Source organism: Schistocerca americana, chromosome 1 (genome assembly GCF_021461395.2).
Source record: "Schistocerca americana isolate TAMUIC-IGC-003095 chromosome 1, iqSchAmer2.1, whole genome shotgun sequence".
Lineage (NCBI taxonomy): Eukaryota > Metazoa > Arthropoda > Insecta > Orthoptera > Acrididae > Schistocerca > Schistocerca americana.
The window spans coordinates 1,246,154,942-1,246,169,838 of NC_060119.1; positions in this window are offsets into that span (position 1 = coordinate 1,246,154,942).

Sequence of the window (14,897 nt, forward strand, 5' to 3'; positions counted from 1 at the left end):
GACGACAATAAGCAACCATCTCTCGATAATATTCTAACCCGCCCCCCCACCACAGTTGTGTGATAGTGGCAGGGAGAAACTGTCTTGCGGTGTGCTTCACCAGAAGCCGTTTCACGAACTCACAAACTTGGCCTACCGTAACAACAGTGGCAACTCGGCCTCCACAGCAGTAGTGACGAGGCCTTTACATAACTGGTGACGAGACTTCACAGAACCCCCTCTCTCTCTGTCCATCGTATACAACCTCACCCTTCTGTGTCCATCACCCCATTATCACCTTCTGCCCCACTCCAGTGAGAGGCTGGTTCTTTCTCCCATACTGTATTTCTTTGCAGATAGTAAGCAGTAGGTGTACCAAATTTAGTTGGAATCGTTCCAGAGGCTTAGATGTTCAACAAATGTCCACACTGATTCACTGATGTTTTAAACATCAGACTCTAGAGAGGATGTTACATTTAAATGTAAATGTTTACTGTGTTACTCAGCCATGTGGCTTGATCACTGGTGACGAAACACGCTGACAAAATTACTAGCCGGCTGACACAACGAACATCACAAATGACAGGTAAATTGCAACTCACTTTAAAAGCATTATATGTCAACTAAATACAAGAAATAAATACCAACATATCGTTTTCCAATCGTTATACGTAACCTCTTCTCATCTACATCCCCACCTGCAGTCATAGTGGGCAATCTTATTTTTATACAAATAATGTCTTGCACCTAACAAAGTTGGTTGAAATTGCTCCAGGTGTTCCTTAGATATGTTTCAATGTCACACTACTTATCACACACACCCCTACGGAATAGATGTTGTTCGTAACACCACAGTGGTTGTTTCCCTATAAGAAGTAAACAGTAAATCCCCGTTTAAGAAAAACTGAATTACCATATATTAAACAGCTTCCAACTTTACAAATTATTTGTTGTTGTCGTTGTTGTTGTCTTCAGTCCTGAGACTGCTTTGATGCAGCTCTCCATGCTACTCTATCCTGTGCAAGCTTCTTCATCTCCCAGTACTTACTGCAACCTACATCCTTCTGAATCTGCTTAGTGTATTCATCTCTTGGTCTCCCTCTACGACTTTAACCCTCCACGCTGCCCTCCAATGATAAATTGGTGATCCCTTGATGCCTCAGAACATGTCCTACCAACCGATCCCTTCTTCTAGTCAAGTTGTGCCACAAACTCCTCTTCTCACCAATACTATTCAATACCTCCTCATTAGTTATGTGATCTACCCATCTAATCTTCAGTATTCTTCTGTAGCACCACATTTCGAATGCTTCTATTCTCTTCTCTCCAAACTATTTATCATCCATGTTTCACTTCCATACATGGCTGCACTCCATACAAATACTTTCAGAAACGACTTCCTGACACTTAAATCTATACTTGATGTTAACAAATTTCTCTTCTTCAGAAACGCTTTCCTTCCCATTGCCAGTCTACATTTTATATCCTCTCTACTTCGACCATCATCAGTTATTTTGCTCCCCAAATAGCAAAACTCCTTTACTACTTTAAATGTCTCATTTCCTAATCTAATTCCCTCAGCATCACCCGACTTAATTCGACTACATTCCATTATCCTGGTTTTGCTTTTGTTGATGTTCATCTTATATCCTCCTTTCAAGACACTGTCCATTCCGTTCAACTGTTCTTCCAAGTCCTTTGCTGTCTCAGACAGAATTACAATGTCATCGGCGAACCTCAATGTTTTTATTTCTTCTCCATGGACTTTGATACCTACTCCGAATTTTTCTTTTGTTTCCTTTACTGCTTGCTCAATATATAGATTGAATAACATCGGGGACTGGTTAAAATCCTGTCTCACTCCCTTCCCAACCACTGCTTCTCTTTCATGCCCCTCGACTCTTATAACTGCCACCTGGTTTCTGTACAAATTGTAAATAGCCTTTCGCTCGCTGTATTTTACCCCTGCCACATTTAGAATTTGAAAGAGAGTATTCCAGTCAACATTGTCAAACGCTTTCTCTAAGTCCACAAATGCTAGAAATGTAGGTAGTAAATGTATTAAATATTTGACGTTAAGCATGTGAGCGGGAAAGTTTAGAAGGGGTCAGAAATTAAGTTTAAAGGTTGCTGGAAGTCGCTCAGTGTTGTCATTACCAAATACTGGATGAGTATAATCTAGGTAATTTCCACTCCGTTTTAAGGAAACCTCGAGTTACGCCCATCTCTGTGTTTATGACGCCATACACCCCGAACTGTGTCGCACAATGATGTAATTTTGCTGGTAGATTCACTGGCGTACTCGGATAGTGTCTGCAAAATGTGTTGAAAGTAGAGTTAGTTGTAAAGAAGGAATACTTCACAACTCCATGAACAGTGCTTCTGTTTTGCTGCATCAACAGCAAATATGTAGTATGCTATAAACTTCTTTCCCTTCATCATTTTGTGGGGAGTGTTGGTGAAAAATGTTTTGGTGAAGGTATGAAACTATGAGTATAGTTTATTGTAAGTCGGTAAGTAGTCTCAATCTCGAATTTTGGACAAATATAGTCACGATATTTGCTGGAGGTGATTCCTACTCCACCGTGTTTCTTTCTGGATAGCAACAATTGTTATGTGAACCAAGTTTGGTTAAAATCGATCCAAAAGTTTAGGAGATGATGACCACACATAACTCCGGAACTCCCCACGTATTTACTATAGAGACGTCGCGGATGAAGCTAGTTACAGCACACACTGGGGCATTCAAGCAATCATTCTACTTAACTCTTTAGGTTGATGGAACGAGAAGAAATGCTAATTGGACTGATGTTCGATAGGTAATGCAACACATATTTTATTGGATAAGTTCAATATAAAAATTAGGAATTTTTTGTGGGATACCGTGGAAATGGAAGGAAAAACTGGTAGAGGCCGACCTCGTGGAAGATCAGTTTGGATTCCGTAGAAATGTTGAACACGTGAGGCAATACAGACCCTACGACTTATCTTAGAACATATATTAAGGAACGGCCAACCTACGTTTCTAGCATTTGTAGACTTAGAGAACGCTTTTGACAATGTTGACTGGAATACTATCTTTCAAATTCTGAAGGTGGCAGGGGAAAAATACAGGGAGCGAAAGGCTATTTACAACTGTTACAGAAACCAGATGGCAGTTATAACAGTCAAGGGGCATGAAAGGGAAGCAGTGGTTGGGAAGGGAGTGAGACAGGGCTGTAGCCTATCCCCGATATTATTCAATCTGTATACTGAGCAAGCAGTAAAGGAAACTAAAAAAGAATTGAGAGTAGGAACTAAAATCCACGGAGAAGAAATAAAAACTGAGGTTTGCCGATGACATTGTAATTCTGTGAGAGACAGCAAAGGATCTGGAAGAGCAGTTGAACGTAATGGACATTGTCTTGAAAGGAGGATATAAGATGAATATTAAAAAAAAGCAAAACGATTATAATGGAATGTAGTCAAATAAAATTCGTTGATGCTGAGGGAATTAAATTAGTAAATCTGAGACTTAGTGTAGCGGATGAGTTTTACTATTTGGGGAGCAAAATAGCTGATGAAGGTCGAAGTAGAGAGGATATAAAATGTAGATTGATAATGGTAAGGAAAGCATTTCTGAAGAAGAAAAAAAATGGCTCTGAACGGTATGGGACTTAACAACTGACCTCACCAGTCTCCTAGAACTTAGAACCACTTAAACCTAACTAATCTAAGGACATCACACATATCCATGCCAGAAGCAGGATTCGAACCTGCGACCGTAGCGGGCGCGCGGTACCAGACTGAAGCGCCTAGAACCGCTCGGCCACAATCTGGAGAAGAGAAATTTGTTAACATCGAGTATATATTTAAGTGTTAAGAAGTCTTTTTTGGAATTATTTGTTTGTAATATATGGATGTGAAACATGGACGATAAATAGATTAGACGAGAAGAGAATAGAAGGTTTAGAAATGTGGTGCTACAGAAGAATGCTGAAGATTAGATGGGTAGATCACGTAACTAATGAGGAGGTAGTGAATAGAATTGGGAGAAGAGGAAGTTGTGGCACAACTTGACTAGAAAATGGGATCGGTTGGTAGGACATGTTCTGAGGCATTACAGCATCACCATTTTGTATTGGAGGGCAGCGTGGAGGGTAAAAGTCGTAGAGGGAGACCAAGAGATGAAGACACTAAGCAGATTCAGAAGGATGTAGGTGGCAGTAGATAGAGATGAAGAAGCTTGCATAGGCTAGCGTCGCATGGAGAGCTGCTCAAACCAGTCTCTGGACTGCAGACCACAAAAACATCCGTGGAATATTCCCGCTTTAGCACCTATTGTTTCATTAAGCTGCGATAGGTGGTGCCTCTCTACATAGCCTTTTAAATGACAACTGTAACGGAGGTGCAATACTGATTGGCCGCACAGCTTGAGGCGGCATGTCACGGGTTGCGCGGCTCCTCCCACCGGAGGTTCGAGTCCTCCCTCGGGCATGGGTGTGTGTTGTTGTCAGCGTAAGTTAGTTTAAGTTAGCTTAAGTTGTGTGTAGGTATTGGGACCAATGACCTCAACAGTTTGGTCCCTTAGGAATCCATACACATTTGAACATTTGAACGGAGGGGCGTTCCAAGCAGGCAGCTGATTCTTTTGATGGAGAACCAGACCATCACAGATATTCATATACGCTTATAGAATGTCTACAGAGACCTATAAATTAACAAAAGCACGATGAGTCTTTGTGCGAGACGTCTGACATCACACAACAAGGCCGCGCAGACCTGTTAGATATCCCGTGTGCCGTTCGGCCGCACACAGCTGTGTCTCCTGCAATGCCGGAACGGACGAACACTCATTAGAGGTGACCGATGGTTCACAACCAAACACCTCACTGCATAACTGGTCGTATCTGTCAGTAGCGCTGACACAATCATCCACCAGTTGGAGTACTCAAAGGTATATGACGTCTGGGTTCCTGGACGTCAAACAGACGACCATAATGAGCATTGAAGGATGGTATGAGAAGAATTTTTTGATCGTTGCGAGGCTAATCGTGACATTTTTTGTCTAGATCTTCACAGGCCATAAAACATGGATTCATTACTTCTAACCGGAAACAAGTCAGTAATGCATAGAGTGCCGCCATACGACATTTCCTCCGAAGAAAACTTTCAAAGCCACACCCTCAGCATGTGAAGTCATGGCGACCATCTTCTGAGGCTCTGAAGTAGAAAATCTGTTTGATGTACTCTCCCACGGTGCGACGATCAACTCTGAAGTTAACTGTGCTGTCCTCAGGATACTGAGGAAGCGACTTCAAACAAACGTCTCCTTGCCCATGAAACACAAGGCCTAACTCAAGTCTGAGCAAACAAGAGGAACCCTCTAAACTTCACAGGTCTGTTCTCCCTCATTTACTCTACAGCCCCGATCTCACACTTGCCAACTGCTTAGCCCAATTAGAGATGCACTCCGCGGGAAGCAGTTCGTGCTTGATAGGCAGGTTGTTGGTTGTTGATGATGCAATGCGTTGGATCCGACGTCGACCAGTGGAGTGGTACCACTCAGGCATGCAGGTTCTTCCAGTAAAGTAGCGTAAGGCCGTAGTATTGAGCGAGGATTATGCTGAAAAACTGGCTTTTATAACGAATCGAGTCACGAATCTGTAGGAATCGGCACGGCTTTCGAAACAGACGATCGTGTGAAACCCAGCTCGCGCTATTCCTCCACAAGGCTCAGAGGGCCACAGACACGGGTTCCCAGGTAGATGCCGTCTTTCTTGACTTCCGCAAGGCGTTCAATACAGTTCCCCACAGTCGTTTAATGAACAAAGTAAGAATATATGGACTATCAGACCAATTGTCTGATTGGATTGAAGAGTTTCTAGATAACTGAACGCAGCATGTCTTCCGAAGTAAGAGTGATTTCTGGTGCGCCGCAGGGGAGTGTCGTAGGACCGTTGCTATTCACAATATACATAAAAGACTTTGTGAATAACATCGGAAGTTCACTGAGGCTTTTTGCGGATGATGCTGTGGTATATCGAGAGGTTGTAACAATGGAAAATTGCACTGAAATGCAGGAGGATCTGCGGAGAAATTGATGCATGGTGCAGGGAATGGCAATTGAATCTCAATGTAGACAAGTGTAATGTGCTGCGAATCCATAGAAAGAAAGATCCCTTATCATTTAGCTACAATATAGCAGGTCAGCAACTGGAAACAATTCCATAAATTATCTGGGAGTACGCATTAGGAGTGATTTAAAATGCAATAATCATATAAAGTTGGTCGTCGGGAAAGCAGATGCCAGACTGTGATTCATTGGAAGAATCCTAAGGAAATGCAATCGAAAAAAAAGGAAGTAAGTTACAGTGCGCTTGTTCGCCCACTGCTTGAATACTGCTCAGCAGTGTGGGATCTGTACCAGATAGGGTTGATAGAAGAGATAGAGAAGATCCAACGGAGAGTAGCGCGCTTCGTTACAGGATCATTTAGTAACAGCGAAAGCGTTACGGAGATGATAGATAAACTCCAGTGGAAGACTCTGCAGGAGAGTCGCTCAGTAGCTCCGTACGGGCTTTTGTTGAAGTTTCGAGAACATACCTTCACCGAGGTGTCAAGCAGTATATTGCTCCCTCCTACATATATCTCGCGACGAGACTATGAGGATAAAATCAAAGAGATTAGAGCCCACACAGAGGCATACCGACAATCCTTCTTTCCAGGAACAATACGAGACTGGAATAGAAGGGAGAACCGATAGAGGTACTCATGGTACCTTCCGCCACACACCATCAAGTGGCTTTCGGAGTATGGATGTAAATGTAGATGTAGACGAATAATATGGTGTACTAAACTCCTCAATCAAACCAACCTGCTTTCAGAAAAAATCTGATGCGTGACTGTCTTACTGAATCCACCTCCCATGAGGAAAACAGGCACGAATAGTGTTGTAAGAGGCGGTAGAGGAGACAAACTGACTACGGTTTAACAACTGTAGTTTGTGTACACTGTTTTTAAAATTTACATAGCGTTTTTATGCAAGAAATGTATTTTCAATTTGCGTTGTTGTGAACAAGATATATTGACCAATTATGCTATAGCTTTGAATAAAGTCACTGCATGCTACTGTCACGAATAAAACAAGGAAGAAAGAGGCAGAAAACATGCTGTGTATGCGTTAATAATGACTATAAATTGCTTTTCCGCGCAAGTTACCAGAAAAAATGGTTCCTTGATATATGGGTAGACAGCGTTTTGTTTGGGGGCCTCACGCCTTGGCGATATTAAATTTTTCTCCCGGCGCTTTAAGTGACGCCGAACAATAGAGTGTCGCAGCACACTAGGGCGGAGCGGGCCCTTCATTAATTACGGCCCCCGACAAAGGGCGCCCCTACCGGCCCTTAAACACGCCACGTGGGCTGCAGCAAGGGCCACGGAGCACGTACGCTTGGTGTAGCGTGAGCTTTGCGAGAATAAGAATGGCTGGACCCGAGACGTCAAAAATCCAGCGAAAAGTGGGAAATTCTAGAAACAGAGAAGTGTAACAGTTAAGAAAGATAAATGTGAATATAAGGTGAAAAATTTCCTTCTCAGAAAATTATTGTGTTCCATTGCATATATGTATACGTATATTACAAACGAGTAGTTTAGCTCTTGAAGTGTGAAATCAACAACATATGGCCAGAGTGAGGTGTAAAATGGCTCTGAGCAGTATGCGACTTAACTTCTGAGGTCACCAGTCGCCTAGAACTTAGAACTAATTAAACTGAACTAACCTAAGGACATCAGACACATCTATGCCCGAGGCAGGATTCGAACCTGCGACCGTAGCGGTCGCCCGGCTCCAGACTGTAGCGTCTAGAACCGCACGGCCACTCCGGCCGGCGCCGGAGTGAGGTCACATGTAAATATCAGTCATGTTAATATTTTCTAAATTAATTAGTTATACATAAAAAGATTGGTTTCTGCGTTGGTCTACAGCCTCTAAATATTTTAAAATAAAAATAGTTCGTACTTCATCTAATCTGTGTGATTAGCTAATTTCGACTTTGCGTCAATTCTAAGCACAGGCATAAGATCAACTTAAATACAACACAATGTAAAACGTGTTGTACATAAGGTGATATAATGCATGTGGTTGAAAATGATGCAAAGTCGAAATTAGATAGTTGCACAAATTAAGTAAAGAACATTGATGTGTAGATGGACTATGTTTTCATTTACAGTTTTACGTCATTACGATTTGTAGTGCAGTGTATCGCGTAGAAAATGTAAAAAACGAACATCAGATTTATTGGAGTGAGGACTGCACGTGTGCAGGGATTAGTGAGAGAATGGGCATCTGATAAGAGTATAATGAACACAGGAGATTTGGGAGATATATATGAAAGCTTCGAGGTTTCTTTACCGAAAGCAGGTTGGTTTTGCTGGATACCAATACACCATACTATTCCCAACTCTTTTGGATACAAAGCCCTATTTTACAACTTCATCTCCGTTCATTGCGACGGCCTTTCGCCATTTTCCTGGAGAGGTCTTGTATATCCGCACGATACCACACTATTGGTGACGTCGGATCCAACGTCTTCCTGCATCAGTAATCTCCCCAACAATCACGTACTGCTTCCCGTGGAGTACATCCTTCATTGGGGCAAACATATGGAAGTCGTAATGTTCGAGATCGAGACTGAAGGTTGTATGAGGTAGAAAAGCCAAATAAAGTTTTGTGCGAAGACTTGTGTAAGGCTTGCGTTGTCATGAAGAAACATAAGTTCCTTTTCATTTTTGTGACGACGAACACATTGAAGTCGTTTCTTCAATTTCCTGAGGATAGGGCAATACACTTCAGAGTGGATCGTTGCTGCGTAACGGAGGACGTCAAACAGAATAACCCCGTGAGAGTCCCAGAAGTCCGTAGTAACGACTTTCCCGGCTGTTGACGTGGTTTTGAACTTGTCCTTCAGAGGATAGGTGGTGTGGCGCCACTCAATAGATTGCTGTTTTCTTTCCGGTTCGAAGTGATGAATCCACGTCTCATCGTCTTTGACGACGTCGGACAAAACATTTCGCGGTCACCCTTGTAATGCGCAAGCAGTTCCGCACATATTGTCCTTCATTACTCTTTAAGGTCTTCCGTTGGGCGGCGAGGAACCCGACAAACACACACCTTTGAGCACCCTAAATGCTTGGATGACTACCAGCAATAAGACTTTGAGTTGTGCAGCGAGATGTTTGATTTTGATCCATCGATCACTTCGAATAAGATTGTCCGCAGGTTTCAGCATTACAGGACTCACAGCTTCGTGCGATCGTCGAGCAAGCGGGAGGTCGGACATGTTTGCGTGACCTTGTTGCCATAAAGACAGACGCCTCACTCACCGACTCACTGTGGTTTTGTTCCTTCCCAGGCCTCCGTAGATAGTCAGCTAACGCCTGTAAACATCTGCAACGCCCTGATTTACCGCCAAAAGAAACTCAATGACGGCTTTCTGCTTCTAACACATTTTGAAGGCTAAGTACGAGGTGCATTTAAGTTCTAAGGCCTCCGATTTTTTTCTAATTAACTACTCACCCAAAATCGATGAAACTGGCGTTACTTCTCGACGTAATCGCACTGCAGACGTACACATTTTTCACAACGCTGACGCCATGATTCCATGGCAGCGGCGAAGGCTTCTTTAGGAGACTGGTTTGACCACTGGAAAATCGTTGAGGCAATAGCAGCACGGCTGGTGAATGTGCGGCCACGGAGAGTGTCTTTCATTGTTGGAAAAAGCCAAAAGTCACTAGGAGCCAGGTCAGGTGAGTAGGGAGCACGAGGAATCACTCCAAAGTTGTTATCACGAAGAAACTGTTGCGTAACGTTAGCTCGATGTGCGGGTGCGCTGTCTCGGTGAAACAGCACACGCGCAGCCCTTCCCGGACGTTTTCGTTGCAGTGCAGGAAGGAATTTGTTCTTCAAAACATTTTCGTAGGATGCACCTGTTACCGTAGTGCCCTTTGGAACGCAATGGGTAAGGATTACGCCCTCGCTGTCGCAGAACATGGACACCATCATTTTTTCGCCACTGGCGGTTACCCGAAATTATTTTGGTGGCGGTGAATCTGTGTGCTTCCATTGAGCTGACTGGCGCTTTGTTTCTGGATTGAAAAATGGCATCCACGTCTCATCCATTGTCACAACTGACGAAAAGAAAGTCCCATTCGTGCTGTCTTTGCGCGTCAACATTGCTCGGCAACATGCCACACGGGCAGCCGTGTGGTCGTCCGTCAGCATTCGTGGCACCCACCTGGATGACACTTTTCGCATTTTCAGGTCGTCATGCAGGATTGTGTGCACAGAACCTACAGAAATGCCAACTGTGGAGGCGATCTGTTCAACAGTCATTCGGCGATCCCCTAAAACAATTCTCTCCACTTTCTCGATCGTGTCGTCAGACCGGCTTGTGTGAGCCCGAGGTTGTTTCGGTTGTTGTCAAACGATATTCTGCTTTCATTAAACTGAATGCACTTTCGACACATCCATAACTCCATCACCACATGTCTCCTTCAACTGTCGATGAATTTCAATTGGTTTCACACCACGCAAATTCTGAAAACGAATGATTGCACGCTGTTCGAGTAAGGAAAACGTCGCCATTTTAAGTATTTAAAACAGTTCTCATTCTCGCCGCTGGCGGTAAAATTCCGTCTGCCGTACGGTGCTGCCATGTCTGGGACGTATTGACAATGAACGCGGCCTCATTTTAAAACAATGCGCATGTTTCTATCTCTTTCCAGTCCGGAGAAAAAAAATCGGATGCCTTAGAACTTGAATGCACCTCGTATAGCCCAGCACTTACTAGAGCGTCATGAAACTACGGGGTTCTGGAGTGGAAATATTCCATGATGTACCACAGCAAATGCCGTATTGTTTTAACCGAAATTTGGCGAAAAAAAAAGTGTTGCACTACTTGTTGAACGCACCTAGTGTATTTCGTACATGGGGTAAACAGGGTGCACCCTGAGAAGTGCGTCCCAACCACCAACCATTGGGGGAACCAGCGCGGCTCTGTTGAACTGAGTTGGACCGAAGTGCAGAAAGTAAGAAAGAACCAGGAGAAAGGAGAAACATGTCATGCCAGTCGAAAAAGCAAGGTCAGAGTACGGGCATCCACTGGATGCTTCTTTGGACACGTCTCTGCTTATGGCACTTGATTTTGCTCGCGTATTATCTACGGGCGCCGCGTGGAAAATCGAACCCTTTTCTGTGAGAATGAGTTGCTTCAGTTGTGAAAGACAGACTGACTTGGCACGAAGGCTTGTGACGAACTCACGATGGTAGCAGGTTCATAGCTTCAAATGTGGAAGAAAATTTAGATAGTCAATAAAGTATCAATAAACTACTCCCATACAATCTGCGGGAACGAATGATACCAGTGCCCAGCCCTTCCCCTTTCATAGAAGCGATGACAATAATATTTACAGGAAAGACATCCACTTACTTAGGAAGACAGCTTGGCCGGCTAGGGGACTAATGCCAAACACACTGCAAGAATTATGATACATTAACATCTTTCTTGGATCTGAAGCTTAGTTTACTTTGAATTGCATTAAAAGTCAGTGATTTCTTTCACTATTTAGAATAGAGATACGAAAGACAACAGTTTTAACATGTTAAGAAAAGCCAAGAAAATTGCTACTGCCTAAATAGGCACAACTGATACATTAACAAATTAATATTAACTGAAATTGATGTGGCTTACCAACACAAGTACAGGGATAGCGTACCAATAGGGACAAGAAAGGAGGCATGAAGGGCGCCAAAAACAGAAATAACAATCATCCGTTTATTGCACCGTTACACACCCACATCATGATATATGAGACATTACAATTGGCATACTCAAATCTACTATGACAGAAAATATGTATAACCAAGGGCGCACACAATGGAGTTTAAGAAATTACAATGGCACATCAACTCCGCTATGACAAACAGTGTGCATAATGACGGCCGCAGAATTTTACCAATGTAAGAAATTAAAATAATACCAGCATAAAATTAACTAAAATGCAGCAGATTAAAAAAGCAATAACATGACATAAAAATACAATAAATTAAGAAAATCACATCATATGACTATGAACTTGAGGTCTTTCGGTAATTAAAAGATTACGAAACAGGTAAAGGGGCATGTGCCACTATTAAATCTTCCGTAATTACACTACTAAATTTCTCAGTGCCCAAGTTACAATTAACGCAACAAGAATTAAATCATTTAAGTGATAATGTTACTTTAAAATAATAATGAAATCATCTGATATTGCAGAGGACCCAGAATGGCCCGATTAGTACTCCCCAGTGAAGCAGTTTACACAAGTGGTACTCCACGGCTCCGAGCACACAGCCCCATACAAAATGCAACACAACCACAGCGGCCCGGCGTACTACCAGAACCGCCAGCCAGTACACCAAAATCGTACTAAGCCAAAACAAGGACCGACTTTTAAAATAACGAGACCTAGCCCGGGCCGGACAACAGACGAAATGCCGGGAAATCCATAAGAAACCTCAGCCAACTTAATACCAAAACAACAATTTATGAACAATATGCAAAACACAAGACCTCTCAGTCCGAAGGCTTCCGTTTAGTCGCGAAGGTGGCTCCGACCCGCCTGCTGAGGTGCCGAGCGTCGTACGGAGTGCCGAATCAAGCTTAACCTTCGTTAACGGAAAGCGGAAGCACCACAAGACAAAATAAACTCCAATCTAACTGCACAAGGTAAACTATAAGGAGTGCCACTCGAAGACTATGCACTTGAAAATCAAACATAGAGCACCCAGACTAACGTGCCGCTGAACGACGCACTTCCATCACCAGCGTCTAGTAGAGTACGGAGAGCAGCGTACCCCATCGATATACATCCGTGGGGCGGTAAACGAGGATAGCAACCCCAGCGACGGAGAGACAGGAGGACGAAATGGCATCCCGCCGCACATAGAAGGTATTTCAAACTCAGGCTCGACAAACTACAACAGGCGAGATTTTGCTCCCCTTGCGAATCAAGTTAAACGGCACACCACGCCGCTGTCCACACTTTTAACCGTAAAATCACGGTCTGGTTTTCTCATCGGGCCCCACTCGGCGTCCAGACGCAAACAACCCCAGCGAGCCGAACTGTCCCCACGCCAAGGCAGCCACCTCTTTCCTCCTCACACGCCTCCAGCTAAGCTGCCGCCAGCGATCACACACGGGAACAACCGCCTAACGCCAAAGCGCCATCTGAATGAAAACTCAGCACTAAGATCGATACGAACTTGGAAATAAGCGAGCACCGTAACGAATATAATAAACATTGTATGTAATATATGTATCACAACTAATTCTGACCATGTGCAGCTCCCTAGCTGATACGGAAAATCGCTTAAAACCATTGAAATGTGTGTATTTCCTACAAAAAAATTTATTTGAGTCATCAGTTACCTGACTGATTTGATGTGACCTGCCGCAAATACCTCTCCTGTGCTAACCTCTTCATCTCAGAGTAGCACTTGCAACCTACGTCTTCTACTATTTGCTGGAAGCATTCCAATCTCTGTCTTCCTCTGCAGTTTTACCCTATACAGCTCCTCTGGTACCATGGAAGTCATTCACTGATGTCTTAACAGATGTCCTATCATACTGTCCTTCCCTTGGCAGTATTTTCCACATATTCCCTCTCTCTCCGATTCTGTGCAAAACCTCCTCATTTCGTACCCTATCAGTCCACGTAATTTTCAACATTCGTCTGTAGCACATCTCAAATGCTTGGATTCTGTTCTTTTTTCGGTGTTCCCGCAATAGAGGTTTCACTAACATACAATGCTATGATCCACACGTGCATTCTCAGAAATTGTTGACTCAGATCAAGGCCTATGTTAGATACTGGTAGACTTCCCTTGGGCAGGAATGCCTTTTTAGCCTTTGCTAGTCTGCTTTCGATGTCTCCCTTACTCAGTCCGTCATTGGATATTTTGCTGTCTCGGTAGCAGAATTCCTTAACTTCATCTACACCATGACCGTCAATATTGATGTCAAGTTTCTCGCTGTTCTCATTTCTGCAACTTCTCATTACCTTTGTCCTTCTTCAATTTAATCGCAATCCATACTCTGTACTCATCAGACTGTTCATTCCGTTCACCAGATCATGTAATTCTTCTTCACTTTCACTCAGGATAGCAATGTCATCAGCAAATTGCGTCATTGATATACTTTCACCCTGAATTTTAATTCCACTCCTGATCTTTCCTTTATTTCCACCATTGCCTGTTCGATGTACAGACTGAACTGTAGGGCGAAAGACTACATCCCTGTCTTACACCCTTTTTAATCTGAGCACTTCGTTCTGGGTCGTCCACTCTAATTATTTTTGTCTTGTCTCTTGTATACAGGGTGTTACGAAAAGGTACGGCCAAACTTTCAGGAAACATTCCTCACACACAAATAGAGAAAAGATGTTATGTGGACATGTGTGCGGAAACGCTTAATTTCCATGTTAGAGCTCATTTTAGTTTCATCAGTATGTACTGTACTTCCTCGATTCACCGCCATGATTTCATACGGGACACTCTACCTGTGCTGCTAGAACATGTGCCTTTACAAGTACGACACAACGTGTGGTTCATGCACGATGGAGCTCCTGCACATTTCAGTCGAAGTGTTCGTACACTTCTCAACAACAGATTCGGTGACCGATTGATTGGTAGAGGCGGACCAGTTCCATGGCCTCCACGCTCTCCTGACCTCAACCCTCATGACTATCATTTATGGGGGCATTTGAAAGCTCTTGTCTACGCAACCCCGGTACCAAATGTAGAGACTCTTCGTGCTCGTATTGTGGACGGCCGTGATACAATACGCCATTCTCCAGGGCTGCATCAGTTCATCAAGAATTCCATGCGACGGAGGGTG